The following is a 22,846-nucleotide window of genomic DNA, read 5'->3' on the forward strand; positions in this document are numbered from 1 at the left end:
AAATAAAAGGATGAGAGGAAATTCATGAACTGACGCTTAGAATGAATTCGGGTCCAGAAAAGCCAAACTGCTTCACAGGACGTGGCAGTTTAAAAGAATAAAGCGAAAGGAACATGGCGGGTGCGATCATACCAGCACTAATGCACCGGATCCCATCAGAACTCCGAAGTTAAGCGTGCTTGGGCGACAGTAGTACTAGGATGGGTGACCCTAGGCCGGTCAACGGGTCGGGTCTACACCCGGATCCGGATCGGATCCCTGAAATTTTTGCGGGTATGGGTAGGGATTTAATTCCGTTATCCGGATTCGGATCCGTTTTTTCAAACAAAAAAACGGGTCGGATACGGAATATAGTATTCCGACCCGTATTAGACCCGGATCCGGATATAAATGATTTAATAATTTATAAAAAATATATATTATCAATATAATTTGATTAGGATGATGTATTTGAGTAAAATCAATTTGATTTATTTTCTTATTTGGTTTTTTCTTTGCATTAGTTAGAAATTAGTTTACAAATATATCTTTTTCTCTTTTTTGTTAGAAATTATAAATTTTGGCAAATTTGTTCGGGTAGACCCGACCCGGATCCGAGACTCGCCGGGTCCGGATCCGAAACACCGAATAAAAGACCCGTCGGGTAAACGGGTCGGATCCGGGTCCGGGTCCAGAATAATGAATTCCGGCCCGGACCCGGCACGTTGACACCCCTAGGTGACCCCCTGGGAAATCCTCGTGTTGCACCCCTCCCTTTTTTGTTTCGAAATCCAAATTTCCCCTTCGTTCTTTATGCTGTAGTAATTTAGCTCCGTCGGAACGATTGCTTTATATTTTGCTTCTTATCGAAGCATGAAGGCGGATCTGAAGGCGCGAGACAGGTCAGGAACGGTACGGCTGGATCGAAGCCCGGATCGTCGGTCAAAGTTGTCGGCGCAAATGTATAAGCGCAAGCGTGAAGGATCACTTTCAGGATAATTGAGAGTTGTGCGACGAGTGAAAAAAAAGGTGCAAAGCAACAAGAAAAAAATATAAAAGTAAATAAATAAAAGGATGAGAGGAAATTCATGAACTGACGCTTAGAATGAATTCGGGTCCAGAAAAGCCAAACTGCTTCACAGGACGTGGCAGTTTAAAAGAATAAAGCGAAAGGAACATGGCGGGTGCGATCATACCAGCACTAATGCACCGGATCCCATCAGAACTCCGAAGTTAAGCGTGCTTGGGCGACAGTAGTACTAGGATGGGTGACCCTAGGCCGGTCAACGGGTCGGGTCTACACCCGGATCCGGATCGGATCCCTGAAATTTTTGCGGGTATGGGTAGGGATTTAATTCCGTTATCCGGATTCGGATCCGTTTTTTCAAACAAAAAAACGGGTCGGATACGGAATATAGTATTCCGACCCGTATTAGACCCGGATCCGGATATAAATGATTTAATAATTAATAAAAAATATATATTATCAATATAATTTGATTAGGATGATGTATTTGAGTAAAATCAATTTGATTTATTTTCTTATTTGGTTTTTTCTTTGCATTAGTTAGAAATTAGTTTACAAATATATCTTTTTCTCTTTTTTGTTAGAAATTATAAATTTTGGCAAATTTGTTCGGGTAGACCCGACCCGGATCCGAGACTCGCCGGGTCCGGATCCGAAACACCGAATAAAAGACCCGTCGGGTAAACGGGTCGGATCCGGGTCCGGGTCCAGAATAATGAATTCCGGCCCGGACCCGGCACGTTGACACCCCTAGGTGACCCCCTGGGAAATCCTCGTGTTGCACCCCTCCCTTTTTTGTTTCGAAATCCAAATTTCCCCTTCGTTCTTTATGCTGTAGTAATTTAGCTCCGTCGGAACGATTGCTTTATATTTTGCTTCTTATCGAAGCATGAAGGCGGATCTGAAGGCGCGAGACAGGTCAGGAACGGTACGGCTGGATCGAAGCCCGGATCGTCGGTCAAAGTTGTCGGCGCAAATGTATAAGCGCAAGCGTGAAGGATCACTTTCAGGATAATTGAGAGTTGTGCGACGAGTGAAAAAAAAGGTGCAAAGCAACAAGAAAAAAATATAAAAGTAAATAAATAAAAGGATGAGAGGAAATTCATGAACTGACGCTTAGAATGAATTCGGGTCCAGAAAAGCCAAACTGCTTCACAGGACGTGGCAGTTTAAAAGAATAAAGCGAAAGGAACATGGCGGGTGCGATCATACCAGCACTAATGCACCGGATCCCATCAGAACTCCGAAGTTAAGCGTGCTTGGGCGACAGTAGTACTAGGATGGGTGACCCTAGGCCTGTCAACGGGTCGGGTCTACACCCGGATCCGGATCGGATCCCTGAAATTTTTGCGGGTATGGGTAGGGATTTAATTCCGTTATCCGGATTCGGATCCGTTTTTTCAAACAAAAAAACGGGTCGGATACGGAATATAGTATTCCGACCCGTATTAGACCCGGATCCGGATATAAATGATTTAATAATTTATAAAAAATATATATTATCAATATAATTTGATTAGGATGATGTATTTGAGTAAAATCAATTTGATTTATTTTCTTATTTGGTTTTTTCTTTGCATTAGTTAGAAATTAGTTTACAAATATATCTTTTTCTCTTTTTTGTTAGAAATTATAAATTTTGGCAAATTTGTTCGGGTAGACCCGACCCGGATCCGAGACTCGCCGGGTCCGGATCCGAAACACCGAATAAAAGACCCGTCGGGTAAACGGGTCGGATCCGGGTCCGGGTCCAGAATAATGAATTCCGGCCCGGACCCGGCACGTTGACACCCCTAGGTGACCCCCTGGGAAATCCTCGTGTTGCACCCCTCCCTTTTTTGTTTCGAAATCCAAATTTCCCCTTCGTTCTTTATGCTGTAGTAATTTAGCTCCGTCGGAACGATTGCTTTATATTTTGCTTCTTATCGAAGCATGAAGGCGGATCTGAAGGCGCGAGACAGGTCAGGAACGGTACGGCTGGATCGAAGCCCGGATCGTCGGTCAAAGTTGTCGGCGCAAATGTATAAGCGCAAGCGTGAAGGATCACTTTCAGGATAATTGAGAGTTGTGCGACGAGTGAAAAAAAAGGTGCAAAGCAACAAGAAAAAAATATAAAAGTAAATAAATAAAAGGATGAGAGGAAATTCATGAACTGACGCTTAGAATGAATTCGGGTCCAGAAAAGCCAAACTGCTTCACAGGACGTGGCAGTTTAAAAGAATAAAGCGAAAGGAACATGGCGGGTGCGATCATACCAGCACTAATGCACCGGATCCCATCAGAACTCCGAAGTTAAGCGTGCTTGGGCGACAGTAGTACTAGGATGGGTGACCCTAGGCCGGTCAACGGGTCGGGTCTACACCCGGATCCGGATCGGATCCCTGAAATTTTTGCGGGTATGGGTAGGGATTTAATTCCGTTATCCGGATTCGGATCCGTTTTTTCAAACAAAAAAACGGGTCGGATACGGAATATAGTATTCCGACCCGTATTAGACCCGGATCCGGATATAAATGATTTAATAATTTATAAAAAATATATATTATCAATATAATTTGATTAGGATGATGTATTTGAGTAAAATCAATTTGATTTATTTTCTTATTTGGTTTTTTCTTTGCATTAGTTAGAAATTAGTTTACAAATATATCTTTTTCTCTTTTTTGTTAGAAATTATAAATTTTGGCAAATTTGTTCGGGTAGACCCGACCCGGATCCGAGACTCGCCGGGTCCGGATCCGAAACACCGAATAAAAGACCCGTCGGGTAAACGGGTCGGATCCGGGTCCGGGTCCAGAATAATGAATTCCGGCCCGGACCCGGCACGTTGACACCCCTAGGTGACCCCCTGGGAAATCCTCGTGTTGCACCCCTCCCTTTTTTGTTTCGAAATCCAAATTTCCCCTTCGTTCTTTATGCTGTAGTAATTTAGCTCCGTCGGAACGATTGCTTTATATTTTGCTTCTTATCGAAGCATGAAGGCGGATCTGAAGGCGCGAGACAGGTCAGGAACGGTACGGCTGGATCGAAGCCCGGATCGTCGGTCAAAGTTGTCGGCGCAAATGTATAAGCACAAGCGTGAAGGATCACTTTCAGGATAATTGAGAGTTGTGCGACGAGTGAAAAAAAAGGTGCAAAGCAACAAGAAAAAAATATAAAAGTAAATAAATAAAAGGATGAGAGGAAATTCATGAACTGACGCTTAGAATGAATTCGGGTCCAGAAAAGCCAAACTGCTTCACAGGACGTGGCAGTTTAAAAGAATAAAGCGAAAGGAACATGGCGGGTGCGATCATACCAGCACTAATGCACCGGATCCCATCAGAACTCCGAAGTTAAGCGTGCTTGGGCGACAGTAGTACTAGGATGGGTGACCCTAGGCCGGTCAACGGGTCGGGTCTACACCCGGATCCGGATCGGATCCCTGAAATTTTTGCGGGTATGGGTAGGGATTTAATTCCGTTATCCGGATTCGGATCCGTTTTTTCAAACAAAAAAACGGGTCGGATACGGAATATAGTATTCCGACCCGTATTAGACCCGGATCCGGATATAAATGATTTAATAATTAATAAAAAATATATATTATCAATATAATTTGATTAGGATGATGTATTTGAGTAAAATCAATTTGATTTATTTTCTTATTTGGTTTTTTCTTTGCATTAGTTAGAAATTAGTTTACAAATATATCTTTTTCTCTTTTTTGTTAGAAATTATAAATTTTGGCAAATTTGTTCGGGTAGACCCGACCCGGATCCGAGACTCGCCGGGTCCGGATCCGGAACACAGAATAAAAGACCCGTCGGGTAAACGGGTCGGATCCGGGTCCGGGTCCAGAATAATGAATTCCGGCCCGGACCCGGCACATTGACACCCCTAGGTGACCCTCTGGGAAATCCTCGTGTTGCACCCCTCCCTTTTTTGTTTCGAAATCCAAATTTCCCCTTCGTTCTTTATGCTGTAGTAATTTAGCTCCGTCGGAACGATTGCTTTATATTTTGCTTCTTATCGAAGCATGAAGGCGGATCTGAAGGCGCGAGACAGGTCAGGAACGGTACGGCTGGATCGAAGCCCGGATCGTCGGTCAAAGTTGTCGGCGCAAATGTATAAGCGCAAGCGTGAAGGATCACTTTCAGGATAATTGAGAGTTGTGCGACGAGTGAAAAAAAAGGTGCAAAGCAACAAGAAAAAAATATAAAAGTAAATAAATAAAAGGATGAGAGGAAATTCATGAACTGACGCTTAGAATGAATTCGGGTCCAGAAAAGCCAAACTGCTTCACAGGACGTGGCAGTTTAAAAGAATAAAGCGAAAGGAACATGGCGGGTGCGATCATACCAGCACTAATGCACCGGATCCCATCAGAACTCCGAAGTTAAGCGTGCTTGGGCGACAGTAGTACTAGGATGGGTGACCCTAGGCCGGTCAACGGGTCGGGTCTACACCCGGATCCGGATCGGATCCCTGAAATTTTTGCGGGTATGGGTAGGGATTTAATTCCGTTATCCGGATTCGGATCCGTTTTTTCAAACAAAAAAACGGGTCGGATACGGAATATAGTATTCCGACCCGTATTAGACCCGGATCCGGATATAAATGATTTAATAATTTATAAAAAATATATATTATCAATATAATTTGATTAGGATGATGTATTTGAGTAAAATCAATTTGATTTATTTTCTTATTTGGTTTTTTCTTTGCATTAGTTAGAAATTAGTTTACAAATATATCTTTTTCTCTTTTTTGTTAGAAATTATAAATTTTGGCAAATTTGTTCGGGTAGACCCGACCCGGATCCGAGACTCGCCGGGTCCGGATCCGAAACACCGAATAAAAGACCCGTCGGGTAAACGGGTCGGATCCGGGTCCGGGTCCAGAATAATGAATTCCGGCCCGGTCCCGGCACGTTGACACCCCTAGGTGACCCCCTGGGAAATCCTCGTGTTGCACCCCTCCCTTTTTTGTTTCGAAATCCAAATTCCCCTTCGTTCTTTATGCTGTAGTAATTTAGCTCCGTCGGAACGATTGCTTTATATTTTGCTTCTCATCGAAGCATGAAGGCGGATCTGAAGGCGCGAGACAAGTCAGGAACGGTACGGCTGGATCGAAGCCCGGATCGTCGGTCAAAGTTGTCGGCGCAAATGTATAAGCGCAAGCGTGAAGGATCAATTTCAGGATAATTGAGAGTTGCGCGACGAGGGAAAAAAAAATGGTGCAAATCAACAAGAAAAAAATGTAAAAGTAAATAAATAAAAGGATGAGGGGAAATTCTTGAATTGACGCTTAAAATGAATTCGGGTCCAGAAAAGCCACACTGCTTCACAGGACGGGGCAGTTTAAAAGAATAAAGCGAAAGGAACATGGCGGGTGCGATCATACCAGCACTAATGCACCGGATCCCATCAGAACTCCGAAGTTAAGCGTGCTTGGGCGAGAGTAGTACTAGGATGGGTGACCCCCTGGGAAGTCCTCGTGTTGCACCCCTCCCTTTTTTGTTTCGAAATCCAAATTTTCCCTTCGTTCTTTATGCTGTAGTAATTTAGCTCCGTCGGAACGATTGCTTTATATTTTGCTTCTTATCGAAGTATGAAGGCGGATCTGAAGGCGCGAGACAAGTCAGGAACGGTACGGCTGGATCGAAGCCCGGATCGTCGGTCAAAGTTGTCGGCGCAAATGTATAAGCGCAAGCGTGAAGGATCAATTTCAGGATAATTGAGAGTTGCGCGACGAGGGAAAAAAAAAATGGTGCAAATCAACAAGAAAAAAATGTAAAAGTAAATAAATAAAAGGATGAGGGGAAATTCTTGAATTGACGCTTAAAATGAATTCGGGTCCAGAAAAGCCAAACTGCTTCACAGGACGTGGCAGTTTAAAAGAATAAAGCGAAAGGAACATGGCGGGTGCGATCATACCAGCACTAATGCACCCGATCCCATCAGAACTCCAAAGTTAAGCGTGCTTGGGCGAGAGTAGTACTAGGATGGGAGACCCCCTGGGAAGTCCTCGTGTTGCACCCCTCCCTTTTTTGTTTCGAAATCCAAATTTTCCCTTCGTTCTTTATGCTGTAGTAATTTAGCTCCGTCGGAACGATTGCTTTATATTTTGATTCTTATCGAAGTATGAAGGCGGATCTGAAGGCGCGAGACAAGTCAGGAACGGTACGGCTGGATCGAAGCCCGGATCGTCGGTCAAAGTTGTCGGCGCAAATGTATAAGCGCAAGCGTGAAGGATCAATTTCAGGATAATTGAGAGTTGCGCGACGAGGGAAAAAAAATGGTGCAAATCAACAAGAAAAAAATGTAAAAGTAAATAAATAAAAGGATGAGGGGAAATTCTTGAATTGACGCTTAAAATGAATTCGGGTCCAGAAAAGCCACACTGCTTCACAGGACGGGGCAGTTTAAAAGAATAAAGCGAAAGGAACATGGCGGGTGCGATCATACCAGCACTAATGCACCAGATCCCATCAGAACTCCGAAGTTAAGCGTGCTTGGGCGAGAGCAGTACTAGGATGGGTGACCCCTGGGAAGTCCTCGTGTTGCACCCCTCCCTTTTTTGTTTCGAAATCCAAATTTCCCCTTCGTTCTTTATGCTGTAGTAATTTAGCTCCGTCGGAACGATTGCTTTATATTTTGCTTCTTATCGAAGCATGAAGGCGGATCTGAAGGCGCGAGACAAGTCAGGAACGGTACGGCTGGATCGAAGCCCGGATCGTCGGTCAAAGTTGTCGGCGCAAATGTATAAGCGCAAGCGTGAAGGATCACTTTCTGGATAATTGAGAGTTGTGCGACGAGGGAAAAAAAAGGTGCAAAGCAACAAGAAAAAAATATAAAAGTAAATAAATAAAAGGATGAGAGGAAATTCATGAACTGACGCTTAGAATGAATTCGGGTCCAGAAAAGCCAAACTGCTTCACAGGACGTGGCAGTTTAAAAGAATAAAGCGAAAGGAACATGGCGGGTGCGATCATACCAGCACTAATGCACCGGATCCCATCAGAACTCCGAAGTTAAGCGTGCTTGGGCGACGGTAGTACTAGGATGGGTGACCCTAGGCCTGTCAACGGGTCGGGTCTAGACCCGGATCCGGATCGGATCCCTGAAATTTTTGCGGGTATGGGTAGGGATTTAATTCCGTTATCCGGATCCGGATCCGTTTTTTCAAACAAAAAAACGGGTCGGATACGGAATATGGTATTCCGACCCGTATTAGACCCGGATCCGGATATAAATGATTTAATAATTTATAAAAAATATATATTATCAATATAATTTGATTAGGATGATGTATTTGAGTAAAATCAATTTGATTTATTTTCTTATTTGGTTTTTTCTTTGCATTAGTTAGAAATTAGTTTACAAATATATCTTTTTCTCTTTTTTGTTAGAAATTATAAATTTTGGCAAATTTGTTCGGGTAGACCCGACCCGGATCCGAGACTCGCCGGGTCCGGATCCGGAACACAGAATAAAAGACCCGTCGGGTAAACGGGTCGGATCCGGGTCCGGGTCCAGAATAATGAATTCCGGCCCGGACCCGGCACATTGACACCCCTAGGTGACCCTCTGGGAAATCCTCGTGTTGCACCCCTCCCTTTTTTGTTTCGAAATCCAAATTTCCCCTTCGTTCTTTATGCTGTAGTAATTTAGCTCCGTCGGAACGATTGCTTTATATTTTGCTTCTTATCGAAGCATGAAGGCGGATCTGAAGGCGCGAGACAGGTCAGGAACGGTACGGCTGGATCGAAGCCCGGATCGTCGGTCAAAGTTGTCGGCGCAAATGTATAAGCGCAAGCGTGAAGGATCACTTTCAGGATAATTGAGAGTTGTGCGACGAGTGAAAAAAAAGGTGCAAAGCAACAAGAAAAAAATATAAAAGTAAATAAATAAAAGGATGAGAGGAAATTCATGAACTGACGCTTAGAATGAATTCGGGTCCAGAAAAGCCAAACTGCTTCACAGGACGTGGCAGTTTAAAAGAATAAAGCGAAAGGAACATGGCGGGTGCGATCATACCAGCACTAATGCACCGGATCCCATCAGAACTCCGAAGTTAAGCGTGCTTGGGCGACAGTAGTACTAGGATGGGTGACCCTAGGCCGGTCAACGGGTCGGGTCTACACCCGGATCCGGATCGGATCCCTGAAATTTTTGCGGGTATGGGTAGGGATTTAATTCCGTTATCCGGATTCGGATCCGTTTTTTCAAACAAAAAAACGGGTCGGATACGGAATATAGTATTCCGACCCGTATTAGACCCGGATCCGGATATAAATGATTTAATAATTTATAAAAAATATATATTATCAATATAATTTGATTAGGATGATGTATTTGAGTAAAATCAATTTGATTTATTTTCTTATTTGGTTTTTTCTTTGCATTAGTTAGAAATTAGTTTACAAATATATCTTTTTCTCTTTTTTGTTAGAAATTATAAATTTTGGCAAATTTGTTCGGGTAGACCCGACCCGGATCCGAGACTCGCCGGGTCCGGATCCGAAACACCGAATAAAAGACCCGTCGGGTAAACGGGTCGGATCCGGGTCCGGGTCCAGAATAATGAATTCCGGCCCGGTCCCGGCACGTTGACACCCCTAGGTGACCCCCTGGGAAATCCTCGTGTTGCACCCCTCCCTTTTTTGTTTCGAAATCCAAATTCCCCTTCGTTCTTTATGCTGTAGTAATTTAGCTCCGTCGGAACGATTGCTTTATATTTTGCTTCTCATCGAAGCATGAAGGCGGATCTGAAGGCGCGAGACAAGTCAGGAACGGTACGGCTGGATCGAAGCCCGGATCGTCGGTCAAAGTTGTCGGCGCAAATGTATAAGCGCAAGCGTGAAGGATCAATTTCAGGATAATTGAGAGTTGCGCGACGAGGGAAAAAAAAATGGTGCAAATCAACAAGAAAAAAATGTAAAAGTAAATAAATAAAAGGATGAGGGGAAATTCTTGAATTGACGCTTAAAATGAATTCGGGTCCAGAAAAGCCACACTGCTTCACAGGACGGGGCAGTTTAAAAGAATAAAGCGAAAGGAACATGGCGGGTGCGATCATACCAGCACTAATGCACCGGATCCCATCAGAACTCCGAAGTTAAGCGTGCTTGGGCGAGAGTAGTACTAGGATGGGTGACCCCCTGGGAAGTCCTCGTGTTGCACCCCTCCCTTTTTTGTTTCGAAATCCAAATTTTCCCTTCGTTCTTTATGCTGTAGTAATTTAGCTCCGTCGGAACGATTGCTTTATATTTTGCTTCTTATCGAAGTATGAAGGCGGATCTGAAGGCGCGAGACAAGTCAGGAACGGTACGGCTGGATCGAAGCCCGGATCGTCGGTCAAAGTTGTCGGCGCAAATGTATAAGCGCAAGCGTGAAGGATCAATTTCAGGATAATTGAGAGTTGCGCGACGAGGGAAAAAAAAAATGGTGCAAATCAACAAGAAAAAAATGTAAAAGTAAATAAATAAAAGGATGAGGGGAAATTCTTGAATTGACGCTTAAAATGAATTCGGGTCCAGAAAAGCCAAACTGCTTCACAGGACGTGGCAGTTTAAAAGAATAAAGCGAAAGGAACATGGCGGGTGCGATCATACCAGCACTAATGCACCCGATCCCATCAGAACTCCAAAGTTAAGCGTGCTTGGGCGAGAGTAGTACTAGGATGGGAGACCCCCTGGGAAGTCCTCGTGTTGCACCCCTCCCTTTTTTGTTTCGAAATCCAAATTTTCCCTTCGTTCTTTATGCTGTAGTAATTTAGCTCCGTCGGAACGATTGCTTTATATTTTGATTCTTATCGAAGTATGAAGGCGGATCTGAAGGCGCGAGACAAGTCAGGAACGGTACGGCTGGATCGAAGCCCGGATCGTCGGTCAAAGTTGTCGGCGCAAATGTATAAGCGCAAGCGTGAAGGATCAATTTCAGGATAATTGAGAGTTGCGCGACGAGGGAAAAAAAATGGTGCAAATCAACAAGAAAAAAATGTAAAAGTAAATAAATAAAAGGATGAGGGGAAATTCTTGAATTGACGCTTAAAATGAATTCGGGTCCAGAAAAGCCACACTGCTTCACAGGACGGGGCAGTTTAAAAGAATAAAGCGAAAGGAACATGGCGGGTGCGATCATACCAGCACTAATGCACCAGATCCCATCAGAACTCCGAAGTTAAGCGTGCTTGGGCGAGAGCAGTACTAGGATGGGTGACCCCTGGGAAGTCCTCGTGTTGCACCCCTCCCTTTTTTGTTTCGAAATCCAAATTTCCCCTTCGTTCTTTATGCTGTAGTAATTTAGCTCCGTCGGAACGATTGCTTTATATTTTGCTTCTTATCGAAGCATGAAGGCGGATCTGAAGGCGCGAGACAAGTCAGGAACGGTACGGCTGGATCGAAGCCCGGATCGTCGGTCAAAGTTGTCGGCGCAAATGTATAAGCGCAAGCGTGAAGGATCACTTTCTGGATAATTGAGAGTTGTGCGACGAGGGAAAAAAAAGGTGCAAAGCAACAAGAAAAAAATATAAAAGTAAATAAATAAAAGGATGAGAGGAAATTCATGAACTGACGCTTAGAATGAATTCGGGTCCAGAAAAGCCAAACTGCTTCACAGGACGTGGCAGTTTAAAAGAATAAAGCGAAAGGAACATGGCGGGTGCGATCATACCAGCACTAATGCACCGGATCCCATCAGAACTCCGAAGTTAAGCGTGCTTGGGCGACGGTAGTACTAGGATGGGTGACCCTAGGCCTGTCAACGGGTCGGGTCTAGACCCGGATCCGGATCGGATCCCTGAAATTTTTGCGGGTATGGGTAGGGATTTAATTCCGTTATCCGGATCCGGATCCGTTTTTTCAAACAAAAAAACGGGTCGGATACGGAATATGGTATTCCGACCCGTATTAGACCCGGATCCGGATATAAATGATTTAATAATTTATAAAAAATATATATTATCAATATAATTTGATTAGGATGATGTATTTGAGTAAAATCAATTTGATTTATTTTCTTATTTGGTTTTTTCTTTACATTAGCTAGAAATTTGTTTACAAATATATCTTTTTCTCTTTTTTGTTAGAAATTATAAATTTTGGCAAATTTGTTCGGGTAGACCCGACCCGGATCCGAGACTCGCCGGGTCCGGATCCGGAACACAGAATAAAAGACCCGTCGGGTAAACGGGTCGGATCCGGGTCCGGGTCCGGAATAATGAATTCCGGCCCGGACCCGGCCCGTTGACACCCCTAGGTGACCCCCTGGGAAATCTTCGTGTTGCACCCCTCCCTTTTTTGTTTCGAAATCCAAATTTCCCCTTCGTTCTTTATGCTGTAGTAATTTAGCTCCGTCGGAACGATTGCTTTTTATTTTGCTTCTCATCGAAGCATGAAGGCGGATCTGAAGGCGCGAGACAAGTCAGGAACGGTACGGCTGGATCGAAGCCCGGATCGTCGGTCAAAGTTGTCGGCGCAAATGTATAAGCGCAAGCGTGAAGGATCAATTTCAGGATAATTGAGAGTTGCGCGACGAGGGAAAAAAAAATGGTGCAAATCAACAAGAAAAAAATGTAAAAGTAAATAAATAAAAGGATGAGGGGAAATTCTTGAATTGACGCTTAAAATGAATTGGGGTCCATAAAAGCCACACTGCTTCACAGGACGGGGCAGTTTAAAAGAATAAAGCGAAAGGAACATGGCGGGTGCGATGATACCAGCACTAATGCATTGGATCCCATCAGAACTCCGAATTTAAGCGTGCTTGGGCGAGAGTAGTACTAGGATGGGTGACCCCCTGGGAAGTCCTCGTGTTGCACCCCTCCCTTTTTTGTTTCGAAATCCAAATTTCCCCTTCGTTCTTTATGCTGTAGTAATTTAGCTCCGTCGGAACGATTGCTTTATATTTTGCTTCTTATCGAAGCATGAAGGCGAATCTGAAGGCGCGAGACAAGTCAGGAACGGTACGGCTGGATCGAAGCCCGGATCGTCGGTCAAAGTTGTCGGCGCAAATGTATAAGCGCAAGCGTGAAGGATCAATTTAAGGATAATTGAGAGTTGTGCGACGAGGGAAAAAAAAGGTGCAAAGCAACAAGAAAAAAATATAAAAGTAAATAAATAAAAGGATGAGAGGAAATTCATGAACTGACGCTTAGAATGAATTCGGGTCCAGAAAAGCCAAACTGCTTCACAGGACGTGGCAGTTTAAAAGAATAAAGCGAAAGGAACATGGCGGGTGCGATCATACCAGCACTAATGCACCGGATCCCATCAGAACTCCGAAGTTAAGCGTGCTTGGGCGACGGTAGTACTAGGATGGGTGACCCTAGGCCTGTCAACGGGTCGGGTCTAGACCCGGATCCGGATCGGATCCCTGAAATTTTTGCGGGTATGGGTAGGGATTTAATTCCGTTATCCGGATCCGGATCCGTTTTTTCAAACAAAAAAACGGGTCGGATACGGAATATGGTATTCCGACCCGTATTAGACCCGGATCCGGATATAAATGATTTAATAATTTATAAAAAATATATATTATCAATATAATTTGATTAGGATGATGTATTTGAGTAAAATCAATTTGATTTATTTTCTTATTTGGTTTTTTCTTTACATTAGCTAGAAATTTGTTTACAAATATATCTTTTTCTCTTTTTTGTTAGAAATTATAAATTTTGGCAAATTTGTTCGGGTAGACCCGACCCGGATCCGAGACTCGCCGGGTCCGGATCCGGAACACCGAATAAAAGACCCGTCGGGTAAACGGGTCGGATCCGGGTCCGGGTCCAGAATAATGAATTCCGGCCCGGACCCGGCACATTGACACCCCTAGGTGACCCTCTGGGAAATCCTCGTGTTGCACCCCTCCCTTTTTTGTTTCGAAATCCAAATTTCCCCTTCGTTCTTTATGCTGTAGTAATTTAGCTCCGTCGGAACGATTGCTTTATATTTTGCTTCTTATCGAAGCATGAAGGCGGATCTGAAGGCGCGAGACAGGTCAGGAACGGTACGGCTGGATCGAAGCCCGGATCGTCGGTCAAAGTTGTCGGCGCAAATGTATAAGCGCAAGCGTGAAGGATCACTTTCAGGATAATTGAGAGTTGTGCGACGAGTGAAAAAAAAGGTGCAAAGCAACAAGAAAAAAATATAAAAGTAAATAAATAAAAGGATGAGAGGAAATTCATGAACTGACGCTTAGAATGAATTCGGGTCCAGAAAAGCCAAACTGCTTCACAGGACGTGGCAGTTTAAAAGAATAAAGCGAAAGGAACATGGCGGGTGCGATCATACCAGCACTAATGCACCGGATCCCATCAGAACTCCGAAGTTAAGCGTGCTTGGGCGACAGTAGTACTAGGATGGGTGACCCTAGGCCGGTCAACGGGTCGGGTCTACACCCGGATCCGGATCGGATCCCTGAAATTTTTGCGGGTATGGGTAGGGATTTAATTCCGTTATCCGGATTCGGATCCGTTTTTTCAAACAAAAAAACGGGTCGGATACGGAATATAGTATTCCGACCCGTATTAGACCCGGATCCGGATATAAATGATTTAATAATTTATAAAAAATATATATTATCAATATAATTTGATTAGGATGATGTATTTGAGTAAAATCAATTTGATTTATTTTCTTATTTGGTTTTTTCTTTGCATTAGTTAGAAATTAGTTTACAAATACATCTTTTTCTCTTTTTTGTTAGAAATTATAAATTTTGGCAAATTTGTTCGGGTAGACCCGACCCGGATCCGAGACTCGCCGGGTCCGGATCCGGAACACCGAATAAAAGACCCGTCGGGTAAACGGGTCGGATCCGGGTCCGGGTCCAGAATAATGAATTCCGGCCCGGACCCGGCACATTGACACCCCTAGGTGACCCTCTGGGAAATCCTCGTGTTGCACCCCTCCCTTTTTTGTTTCGAAATCCAAATTTCCCCTTCGTTCTTTATGCTGTAGTAATTTAGCTCCGTCGGAACGATTGCTTTATATTTTGCTTCTTATCGAAGCATGAAGGCGGATCTGAAGGCGCGAGACAGGTCAGGAACGGTACGGCTGGATCGAAGCCCGGATCGTCGGTCAAAGTTGTCGGCGCAAATGTATAAGCGCAAGCGTGAAGGATCACTTTCAGGATAATTGAGAGTTGTGCGACGAGTGAAAAAAAAGGTGCAAAGCAACAAGAAAAAAATATAAAAGTAAATAAATAAAAGGATGAGAGGAAATTCATGAACTGACGCTTAGAATGAATTCGGGTCCAGAAAAGCCAAACTGCTTCACAGGACGTGGCAGTTTAAAAGAATAAAGCGAAAGGAACATGGCGGGTGCGATCATACCAGCACTAATGCACCGGATCCCATCAGAACTCCGAAGTTAAGCGTGCTTGGGCGACAGTAGTACTAGGATGGGTGACCCTAGGCCGGTCAACGGGTCGGGTCTACACCCGGATCCGGATCGGATCCCTGAAATTTTTGCGGGTATGGGTAGGGATTTAATTCCGTTATCCGGATTCGGATCCGTTTTTTCAAACAAAAAAACGGGTCGGATACGGAATATAGTATTCCGACCCGTATTAGACCCGGATCCGGATATAAATGATTTAATAATTTATAAAAAATATATATTATCAATATAATTTGATTAGGATGATGTATTTGAGTAAAATCAATTTGATTTATTTTCTTATTTGGTTTTTTCTTTGCATTAGTTAGAAATTAGTTTACAAATATATCTTTTTCTCTTTTTTGTTAGAAATTATAAATTTTGGCAAATTTGTTCGGGTAGACCCGACCCGGATCCGAGACTCGCCGGGTCCGGATCCGAAACACCGAATAAAAGACCCGTCGGGTAAACGGGTCGGATCCGGGTCCGGGTCCAGAATAATGAATTCCGGCCCGGTCCCGGCACGTTGACACCCCTAGGTGACCCCCTGGGAAATCCTCGTGTTGCACCCCTCCCTTTTTTGTTTCGAAATCCAAATTTCCCCTTCGTTCTTTATGCTGTAGTAATTTAGCTCCGTCGGAACGATTGCTTTATATTTTGCTTCTCATCGAAGCATGAAGGCGGATCTGAAGGCGCGAGACAAGTCAGGAACGGTACGGCTGGATCGAAGCCCGGATCGTCGGTCAAAGTTGTCGGCGCAAATGTATAAGCGCAAGCGTGAAGGATCAATTTCAGGATAATTGAGAGTTGCGCGACGAGGGAAAAAAAAAATGGTGCAAATCAACAAGAAAAAAATGTAAAAGTAAATAAATAAAAGGATGAGGGGAAATTCTTGAATTGACGCTTAAAATGAATTCGGGTCCAGAAAAGCCACACTGCTTCACAGGACGGGGCAGTTTAAAAGAATAAAGCGAAAGGAACATGGCGGGTGCGATCATACCAGCACTAATGCACCGGATCCCATCAGAACTCCGAAGTTAAGCGTGCTTGGGCGAGAGTAGTACTAGGATGGGTGACCCCCTGGGAAGTCCTCGTGTTGCACCCCTCCCTTTTTTGTTTCGAAATCCAAATTTTCCCTTCGTTCTTTATGCTGTAGTAATTTAGCTCCGTCGGAACGATTGCTTTATATTTTGCTTCTTATCGAAGTATGAAGGCGGATCTGAAGGCGCGAGACAAGTCAGGAACGGTACGGCTGGATCGAAGCCCGGATCGTCGGTCAAAGTTGTCGGCGCAAATGTATAAGCGCAAGCGTGAAGGATCAATTTCAGGATAATTGAGAGTTGCGCGACGAGGGAAAAAAAAAATGGTGCAAATCAACAAGAAAAAAATGTAAAAGTAAATAAATAAAAGGATGAGGGGAAATTCTTGAATTGACGCTTAAAATGAATTCGGGTCCAGAAAAGCCAAACTGCTTCACAGGACGTGGCAGTTTAAAAGAATAAAGCGAAAGGAACATGGCGGGTGCGATCATACCAGCACTAATGCACCCGATCCCATCAGAACTCCAAAGTTAAGCGTGCTTGGGCGAGAGTAGTACTAGGATGGGAGACCCCCTGGGAAGTCCTCGTGTTGCACCCCTCCCTTTTTTGTTTCGAAATCCAAATTTTCCCTTCGTTCTTTATGCTGTAGTAATTTAGCTCCGTCGGAACGATTGCTTTATATTTTGATTCTTATCGAAGTATGAAGGCGGATCTGAAGGCGCGAGACAAGTCAGGAACGGTACGGCTGGATCGAAGCCCGGATCGTCGGTCAAAGTTGTCGGCGCAAATGTATAAGCGCAAGCGTGAAGGATCAATTTCAGGATAATTGAGAGTTGCGCGACGAGGGAAAAAAAATGGTGCAAATCAACAAGAAAAAAATGTAAAAGTAAATAAATAAAAGGATGAGGGGAAATTCTTGAATTGACGCTTAAAATGAATTCGGGTCCAGAAAAGCCACACTGCTTCACAGGACGGGGCAGTTTAAAAGAATAAAGCGAAAGGAACATGGCGGGTGCGATCATACCAGCACTAATGCACCAGATCCCATCAGAACTCCGAAGTTAAGCGTGCTTGGGCGAGAGCAGTACTAGGATGGGTGACCCCTGGGAAGTCCTCGTGTTGCACCCCTCCCTTTTTTGTTTCGAAATCCAAATTTCCCCTTCGTTCTTTATGCTGTAGTAATTTAGCTCCGTCGGAACGATTGCTTTATATTTTGCTTCTTATCGAAGCATGAAGGCGGATCTGAAGGCGCGAGACAAGTCAGGAACGGTACGGCTGGATCGAAGCCCGGATCGTCGGTCAAAGTTGTCGGCGCAAATGTATAAGCGCAAGCGTGAAGGATCACTTTCTGGATAATTGAGAGTTGTGCGACGAGGGAAAAAAAAGGTGCAAAGCAACAAGAAAAAAATATAAAAGTAAATAAATAAAAGGATGAGAGGAAATTCATGAACTGACGCTTAGAATGAATTCGGGTCCAGAAAAGCCAAACTGCTTCACAGGACGTGGCAGTTTAAAAGAATAAAGCGAAAGGAACATGGCGGGTGCGATCATACCAGCACTAATGCACCGGATCCCATCAGAACTCCGAAGTTAAGCGTGCTTGGGCGACGGTAGTACTAGGATGGGTGACCCTAGGCCTGTCAACGGGTCGGGTCTAGACCCGGATCCGGATCGGATCCCTGAAATTTTTGCGGGTATGGGTAGGGATTTAATTCCGTTATCCGGATCCGGATCCGTTTTTTCAAACAAAAAAACGGGTCGGATACGGAATATGGTATTCCGACCCGTATTAGACCCGGATCCGGATATAAATGATTTAATAATTTATAAAAAATATATATTATCAATATAATTTGATTAGGATGATGTATTTGAGTAAAATCAATTTGATTTATTTTCTTATTTGGTTTTTTCTTTACATTAGCTAGAAATTTGTTTACAAATATATCTTTTTCTCTTTTTTGTTAGAAATTATAAATTTTGGCAAATTTGTTCGGGTAGACCCGACCCGGATCCGAGACTCGCCGGGTCCGGATCCGGAACACAGAATAAAAGACCCGTCGGGTAAACGGGTCGGATCCGGGTCCGGGTCCGGAATAATGAATTCCGGCCCGGACCCGGCCCGTTGACACCCCTAGGTGACCCCCTGGGAAATCCTCGTGTTGCACCCCTCCCTTTTTTGTTTCGAAATCCAAATTTCCCCTTCGTTCTTTATGCTGTAGTAATTTAGCTCCGTCGGAACGATTGCTTTATATTTTGCTTCTCATCGAAGCATGAAGGCGGATCTGAAGGCGCGAGACAAGTCAGGAACGGTACGGCTGGATCGAAGCCCGGATCGTCGGTCAAAGTTGTCGGCGCAAATGTATAAGCGCAAGCGTGAAGGATCAATTTCAGGATAATTGAGAGTTGCGCGACGAGGGAAAAAAAAATGGTGCAAATCAACAAGAAAAAAATGTAAAAGTAAATAAATAAAAGGATGAGGGGAAATTCTTGAATTGACGCTTAAAATGAATTGGGGTCCATAAAAGCCACACTGCTTCACAGGACGGGGCAGTTTAAAAGAATAAAGCGAAAGGAACATGGCGGGTGCGATGATACCAGCACTAATGCATTGGATCCCATCAGAACTCCGAATTTAAGCGTGCTTGGGCGAGAGTAGTACTAGGATGGGTGACCCCCTGGGAAGTCCTCGTGTTGCACCCCTCCCTTTTTTGTTTCGAAATCCAAATTTCCCCTTCGTTCTTTATGCTGTAGTAATTTAGCTCCGTCGGAACGATTGCTTTATATTTTGCTTCTTATCGAAGCATGAAGGCGAATCTGAAGGCGCGAGACAAGTCAGGAACGGTACGGCTGGATCGAAGCCCGGATCGTCGGTCAAAGTTGTCGGCGCAAATGTATAAGCGCAAGCGTGAAGGATCAATTTAAGGATAATTGAGAGTTGTGCGACGAGGGAAAAAAAAGGTGCAAAGCAACAAGAAAAAAATATAAAAGTAAAAAAATAAAAGGATGAGAGGAAATTCATGAATTGACGCTTAGACTGAATTCGGGTCCAGAAAAGCCAAACTGCTTCACAGGACGTGGCAGTTTAAAAGAATAGAGCGAAAGGAACATGGCGGGTGCGATCATACCAGCACTAATGCACCGGATCCCATCAGAACTTCGAAGTTAAGCGTGCTTGGGCGACAGTAGTACTAGGATGGGTGACCCTAGGCCGGTCAACGGGTCGGGTCTACACCCGGATCCGGATCGGATCCCTGAAATTTTTGCGGGTATGGGTAGGGATTTAATTCCGTTATCCGGATCCGGATCCGTTTTTTCAAACAAAAAAACGGGTCGGATACGGAATATAGTATTCCGACCCGTATTAGACCCGGATCCGGATATAAATGATTTAATAATTTATAAAAAATATATATTATCAATATAATTTGATTAGGATGATGTATTTGAGTAAAATCAATTTGATTTATTTTCTTATTTGGTTTTTTCTTTGCATTAGTTAGAAATTAGTTTACAAATATATCTTTTTCTCTTTTTTGTTAGAAATTATAAATTTTGGCAAATTTGTTCGGGTAGACCCGACCCGGATCCGAGACTCGCCGGGTCCGGATCCGAAACACCGAATAAAAGACCCGTCGGGTAAACGGGTCGGATCCGGGTCCGGGTCCAGAATAATGAATTCCGGCCCGGACCCGGCACGTTGACACCCCTAGGTGACCCCCTGGGAAATCCTCGTGTTGCACCCCTCCCTTTTTTGTTTCGAAATCCAAATTTCCCCTTCGTTCTTTATGCTGTAGTAATTTAGCTCCGTCGGAACGATTGCTTTATATTTTGCTTCTTATCGAAGCATGAAGGCGGATCTGAAGGCGCGAGACAGGTCAGGAACGGTACGGCTGGATCGAAGCCCGGATCGTCGGTCAAAGTTGTCGGCGCAAATGTATAAGCGCAAGCGTGAAGGATCACTTTCAGGATAATTGAGAGTTGTGCGACGAGTGAAAAAAAAGGTGCAAAGCAACAAGAAAAAAATATAAAAGTAAATAAATAAAAGGATGAGAGGAAATTCATGAACTGACGCTTAGAATGAATTCGGGTCCAGAAAAGCCAAACTGCTTCACAGGACGTGGCAGTTTAAAAGAATAAAGCGAAAGGAACATGGCGGGTGCGATCATACCAGCACTAATGCACCGGATCCCATCAGAACTCCGAAGTTAAGCGTGCTTGGGCGACAGTAGTACTAGGATGGGTGACCCTAGGCCGGTCAACGGGTCGGGTCTACACCCGGATCCGGATCGGATCCCTGAAATTTTTGCGGGTATGGGTAGGGATTTAATTCCGTTATCCGGATTCGGATCCGTTTTTTCAAACAAAAAAACGGGTCGGATACGGAATATAGTATTCCGACCCGTATTAGACCCGGATCCGGATATAAATGATTTAATAATTTATAAAAAATATATATTATCAATATAATTTGATTAGGATGATGTATTTGAGTAAAATCAATTTGATTTATTTTCTTATTTGGTTTTTTCTTTGCATTAGTTAGAAATTAGTTTACAAATATATCTTTTTCTCTTTTTTGTTAGAAATTATAAATTTTGGCAAATTTGTTCGGGTAGACCCGACCCGGATCCGAGACTCGCCGGGTCCGGATCCGAAACACCGAATAAAAGACCCGTCGGGTAAACGGGTCGGATCCGGGTCCGGGTCCAGAATAATGAATTCCGGCCCGGACCCGGCACGTTGACACCCCTAGGTGACCCCCTGGGAAATCCTCGTGTTGCACCCCTCCCTTTTTTGTTTCGAAATCCAAATTTCCCCTTCGTTCTTTATGCTGTAGTAATTTAGCTCCGTCGGAACGATTGCTTTATATTTTGCTTCTTATCGAAGCATGAAGGCGGATCTGAAGGCGCGAGACAGGTCAGGAACGGTACGGCTGGATCGAAGCCCGGATCGTCGGTCAAAGTTGTCGGCGCAAATGTATAAGCGCAAGCGTGAAGGATCACTTTCAGGATAATTGAGAGTTGTGCGACGAGTGAAAAAAAAGGTGCAAAGCAACAAGAAAAAAATATAAAAGTAAATAAATAAAAGGATGAGAGGAAATTCATGAACTGACGCTTAGAATGAATTCGGGTCCAGAAAAGCCAAACTGCTTCACAGGACGTGGCAGTTTAAAAGAATAAAGCGAAAGGAACATGGCGGGTGCGATCATACCAGCACTAATGCACCGGATCCCATCAGAACTCCGAAGTTAAGCGTGCTTGGGCGACAGTAGTACTAGGATGGGTGACCCTAGGCCGGTCAACGGGTCGGGTCTACACCCGGATCCGGATCGGATCCCTGAAATTTTTGCGGGTATGGGTAGGGATTTAATTCCGTTATCCGGATTCGGATCCGTTTTTTCAAACAAAAAAACGGGTCGGATACGGAATATAGTATTCCGACCCGTATTAGACCCGGATCCGGATATAAATGATTTAATAATTTATAAAAAATATATATTATCAATATAATTTGATTAGGATGATGTATTTGAGTAAAATCAATTTGATTTATTTTCTTATTTGGTTTTTTCTTTGCATTAGTTAGAAATTAGTTTACAAATATATCTTTTTCTCTTTTTTGTTAGAAATTATAAATTTTGGCAAATTTGTTCGGGTAGACCCGACCCGGATCCGAGACTCGCCGGGTCCGGATCCGAAACACCGAATAAAAGACCCGTCGGGTAAACGGGTCGGATCCGGGTCCGGGTCCAGAATAATGAATTCCGGCCCGGACCCGGCACGTTGACACCCCTAGGTGACCCCCTGGGAAATCCTCGTGTTGCACCCCTCCCTTTTTTGTTTCGAAATCCAAATTTCCCCTTCGTTCTTTATGCTGTAGTAATTTAGCTCCGTCGGAACGATTGCTTTATATTTTGCTTCTTATCGAAGCATGAAGGCGGATCTGAAGGCGCGAGACAGGTCAGGAACGGTACGGCTGGATCGAAGCCCGGATCGTCGGTCAAAGTTGTCGGCGCAAATGTATAAGCACAAGCGTGAAGGATCACTTTCAGGATAATTGAGAGTTGTGCGACGAGTGAAAAAAAAGGTGCAAAGCAACAAGAAAAAAATATAAAAGTAAATAAATAAAAGGATGAGAGGAAATTCATGAACTGACGCTTAGAATGAATTCGGGTCCAGAAAAGCCAAACTGCTTCACAGGACGTGGCAGTTTAAAAGAATAAAGCGAAAGGAACATGGCGGGTGCGATCATACCAGCACTAATGCACCGGATCCCATCAGAACTCCGAAGTTAAGCGTGCTTGGGCGACAGTAGTACTAGGATGGGTGACCCTAGGCCGGTCAACGGGTCGGGTCTACACCCGGATCCGGATCGGATCCCTGAAATTTTTGCGGGTATGGGTAGGGATTTAATTCCGTTATCCGGATTCGG

The 22,846-nt window shown here is 44.0% G+C and overlaps 11 non-coding genes and 17 pseudogenes across 11 annotated transcripts; all 28 read left to right on the plus strand.

The window, feature by feature from the left end:
* The first annotated feature begins 118 nt into the window (after positions 1-118).
* LOC140018289 (5S ribosomal RNA) lies at positions 119-236 on the plus strand (annotated as a pseudogene).
* Positions 237-1,161: 925 nt separating this feature from the next.
* LOC140018290 (5S ribosomal RNA) lies at positions 1,162-1,279 on the plus strand (annotated as a pseudogene).
* Positions 1,280-2,204: 925 nt separating this feature from the next.
* Positions 2,205-2,328, plus strand: LOC140018509 (5S ribosomal RNA; annotated as a pseudogene).
* A 919-nt stretch (positions 2,329-3,247) lies between these two features.
* On the plus strand, positions 3,248-3,365 carry LOC140018291 (5S ribosomal RNA; annotated as a pseudogene).
* Positions 3,366-4,290: 925 nt separating this feature from the next.
* On the plus strand, positions 4,291-4,408 carry LOC140018292 (5S ribosomal RNA; annotated as a pseudogene).
* Positions 4,409-5,333: 925 nt separating this feature from the next.
* LOC140018293 (5S ribosomal RNA) lies at positions 5,334-5,451 on the plus strand (annotated as a pseudogene).
* Positions 5,452-6,377: 926 nt separating this feature from the next.
* Positions 6,378-6,496, plus strand: LOC140017147 (5S ribosomal RNA). The gene has a single exon (XR_011823460.1). It is a non-coding gene; the product is annotated as a 5S ribosomal RNA (ribosomal RNA).
* Positions 6,497-6,910: 414 nt separating this feature from the next.
* On the plus strand, positions 6,911-7,029 carry LOC140018070 (5S ribosomal RNA). Its single transcript, XR_011824373.1, has one exon. It is a non-coding gene; the product is annotated as a 5S ribosomal RNA (ribosomal RNA).
* Positions 7,030-7,441: 412 nt separating this feature from the next.
* Positions 7,442-7,559, plus strand: LOC140018115 (5S ribosomal RNA). The gene has a single exon (XR_011824417.1). It is a non-coding gene; the product is annotated as a 5S ribosomal RNA (ribosomal RNA).
* Positions 7,560-7,970: 411 nt separating this feature from the next.
* Positions 7,971-8,088, plus strand: LOC140018449 (5S ribosomal RNA; annotated as a pseudogene).
* Positions 8,089-9,013: 925 nt separating this feature from the next.
* LOC140018294 (5S ribosomal RNA) lies at positions 9,014-9,131 on the plus strand (annotated as a pseudogene).
* Positions 9,132-10,057: 926 nt separating this feature from the next.
* On the plus strand, positions 10,058-10,176 carry LOC140017149 (5S ribosomal RNA). Its single transcript, XR_011823462.1, has one exon. It is a non-coding gene; the product is annotated as a 5S ribosomal RNA (ribosomal RNA).
* A 414-nt stretch (positions 10,177-10,590) lies between these two features.
* Positions 10,591-10,709, plus strand: LOC140018071 (5S ribosomal RNA). The gene has a single exon (XR_011824374.1). It is a non-coding gene; the product is annotated as a 5S ribosomal RNA (ribosomal RNA).
* Positions 10,710-11,121: 412 nt separating this feature from the next.
* LOC140018116 (5S ribosomal RNA) lies at positions 11,122-11,239 on the plus strand. Its single transcript, XR_011824418.1, has one exon. It is a non-coding gene; the product is annotated as a 5S ribosomal RNA (ribosomal RNA).
* Positions 11,240-11,650: 411 nt separating this feature from the next.
* Positions 11,651-11,768, plus strand: LOC140018450 (5S ribosomal RNA; annotated as a pseudogene).
* A 927-nt stretch (positions 11,769-12,695) lies between these two features.
* On the plus strand, positions 12,696-12,814 carry LOC140018153 (5S ribosomal RNA). Its single transcript, XR_011824455.1, has one exon. It is a non-coding gene; the product is annotated as a 5S ribosomal RNA (ribosomal RNA).
* A 411-nt stretch (positions 12,815-13,225) lies between these two features.
* LOC140018452 (5S ribosomal RNA) lies at positions 13,226-13,343 on the plus strand (annotated as a pseudogene).
* A 925-nt stretch (positions 13,344-14,268) lies between these two features.
* Positions 14,269-14,386, plus strand: LOC140018296 (5S ribosomal RNA; annotated as a pseudogene).
* A 925-nt stretch (positions 14,387-15,311) lies between these two features.
* On the plus strand, positions 15,312-15,429 carry LOC140018297 (5S ribosomal RNA; annotated as a pseudogene).
* A 928-nt stretch (positions 15,430-16,357) lies between these two features.
* LOC140017150 (5S ribosomal RNA) lies at positions 16,358-16,476 on the plus strand. Its single transcript, XR_011823463.1, has one exon. It is a non-coding gene; the product is annotated as a 5S ribosomal RNA (ribosomal RNA).
* A 414-nt stretch (positions 16,477-16,890) lies between these two features.
* LOC140018072 (5S ribosomal RNA) lies at positions 16,891-17,009 on the plus strand. Its single transcript, XR_011824375.1, has one exon. It is a non-coding gene; the product is annotated as a 5S ribosomal RNA (ribosomal RNA).
* Positions 17,010-17,421: 412 nt separating this feature from the next.
* LOC140018117 (5S ribosomal RNA) lies at positions 17,422-17,539 on the plus strand. Its single transcript, XR_011824419.1, has one exon. It is a non-coding gene; the product is annotated as a 5S ribosomal RNA (ribosomal RNA).
* Positions 17,540-17,950: 411 nt separating this feature from the next.
* On the plus strand, positions 17,951-18,068 carry LOC140018453 (5S ribosomal RNA; annotated as a pseudogene).
* A 927-nt stretch (positions 18,069-18,995) lies between these two features.
* LOC140018155 (5S ribosomal RNA) lies at positions 18,996-19,114 on the plus strand. Its single transcript, XR_011824457.1, has one exon. It is a non-coding gene; the product is annotated as a 5S ribosomal RNA (ribosomal RNA).
* A 411-nt stretch (positions 19,115-19,525) lies between these two features.
* Positions 19,526-19,643, plus strand: LOC140019748 (5S ribosomal RNA; annotated as a pseudogene).
* Positions 19,644-20,568: 925 nt separating this feature from the next.
* Positions 20,569-20,686, plus strand: LOC140018298 (5S ribosomal RNA; annotated as a pseudogene).
* Positions 20,687-21,611: 925 nt separating this feature from the next.
* LOC140018299 (5S ribosomal RNA) lies at positions 21,612-21,729 on the plus strand (annotated as a pseudogene).
* Positions 21,730-22,654: 925 nt separating this feature from the next.
* LOC140018300 (5S ribosomal RNA) lies at positions 22,655-22,772 on the plus strand (annotated as a pseudogene).
* Positions 22,773-22,846: the final 74 nt, after the last annotated feature.

This window comes from Coffea arabica, chromosome 11c (genome assembly GCF_036785885.1).
Source record: "Coffea arabica cultivar ET-39 chromosome 11c, Coffea Arabica ET-39 HiFi, whole genome shotgun sequence".
Classification (NCBI taxonomy): Eukaryota; Viridiplantae; Streptophyta; class Magnoliopsida; order Gentianales; family Rubiaceae; genus Coffea; species Coffea arabica.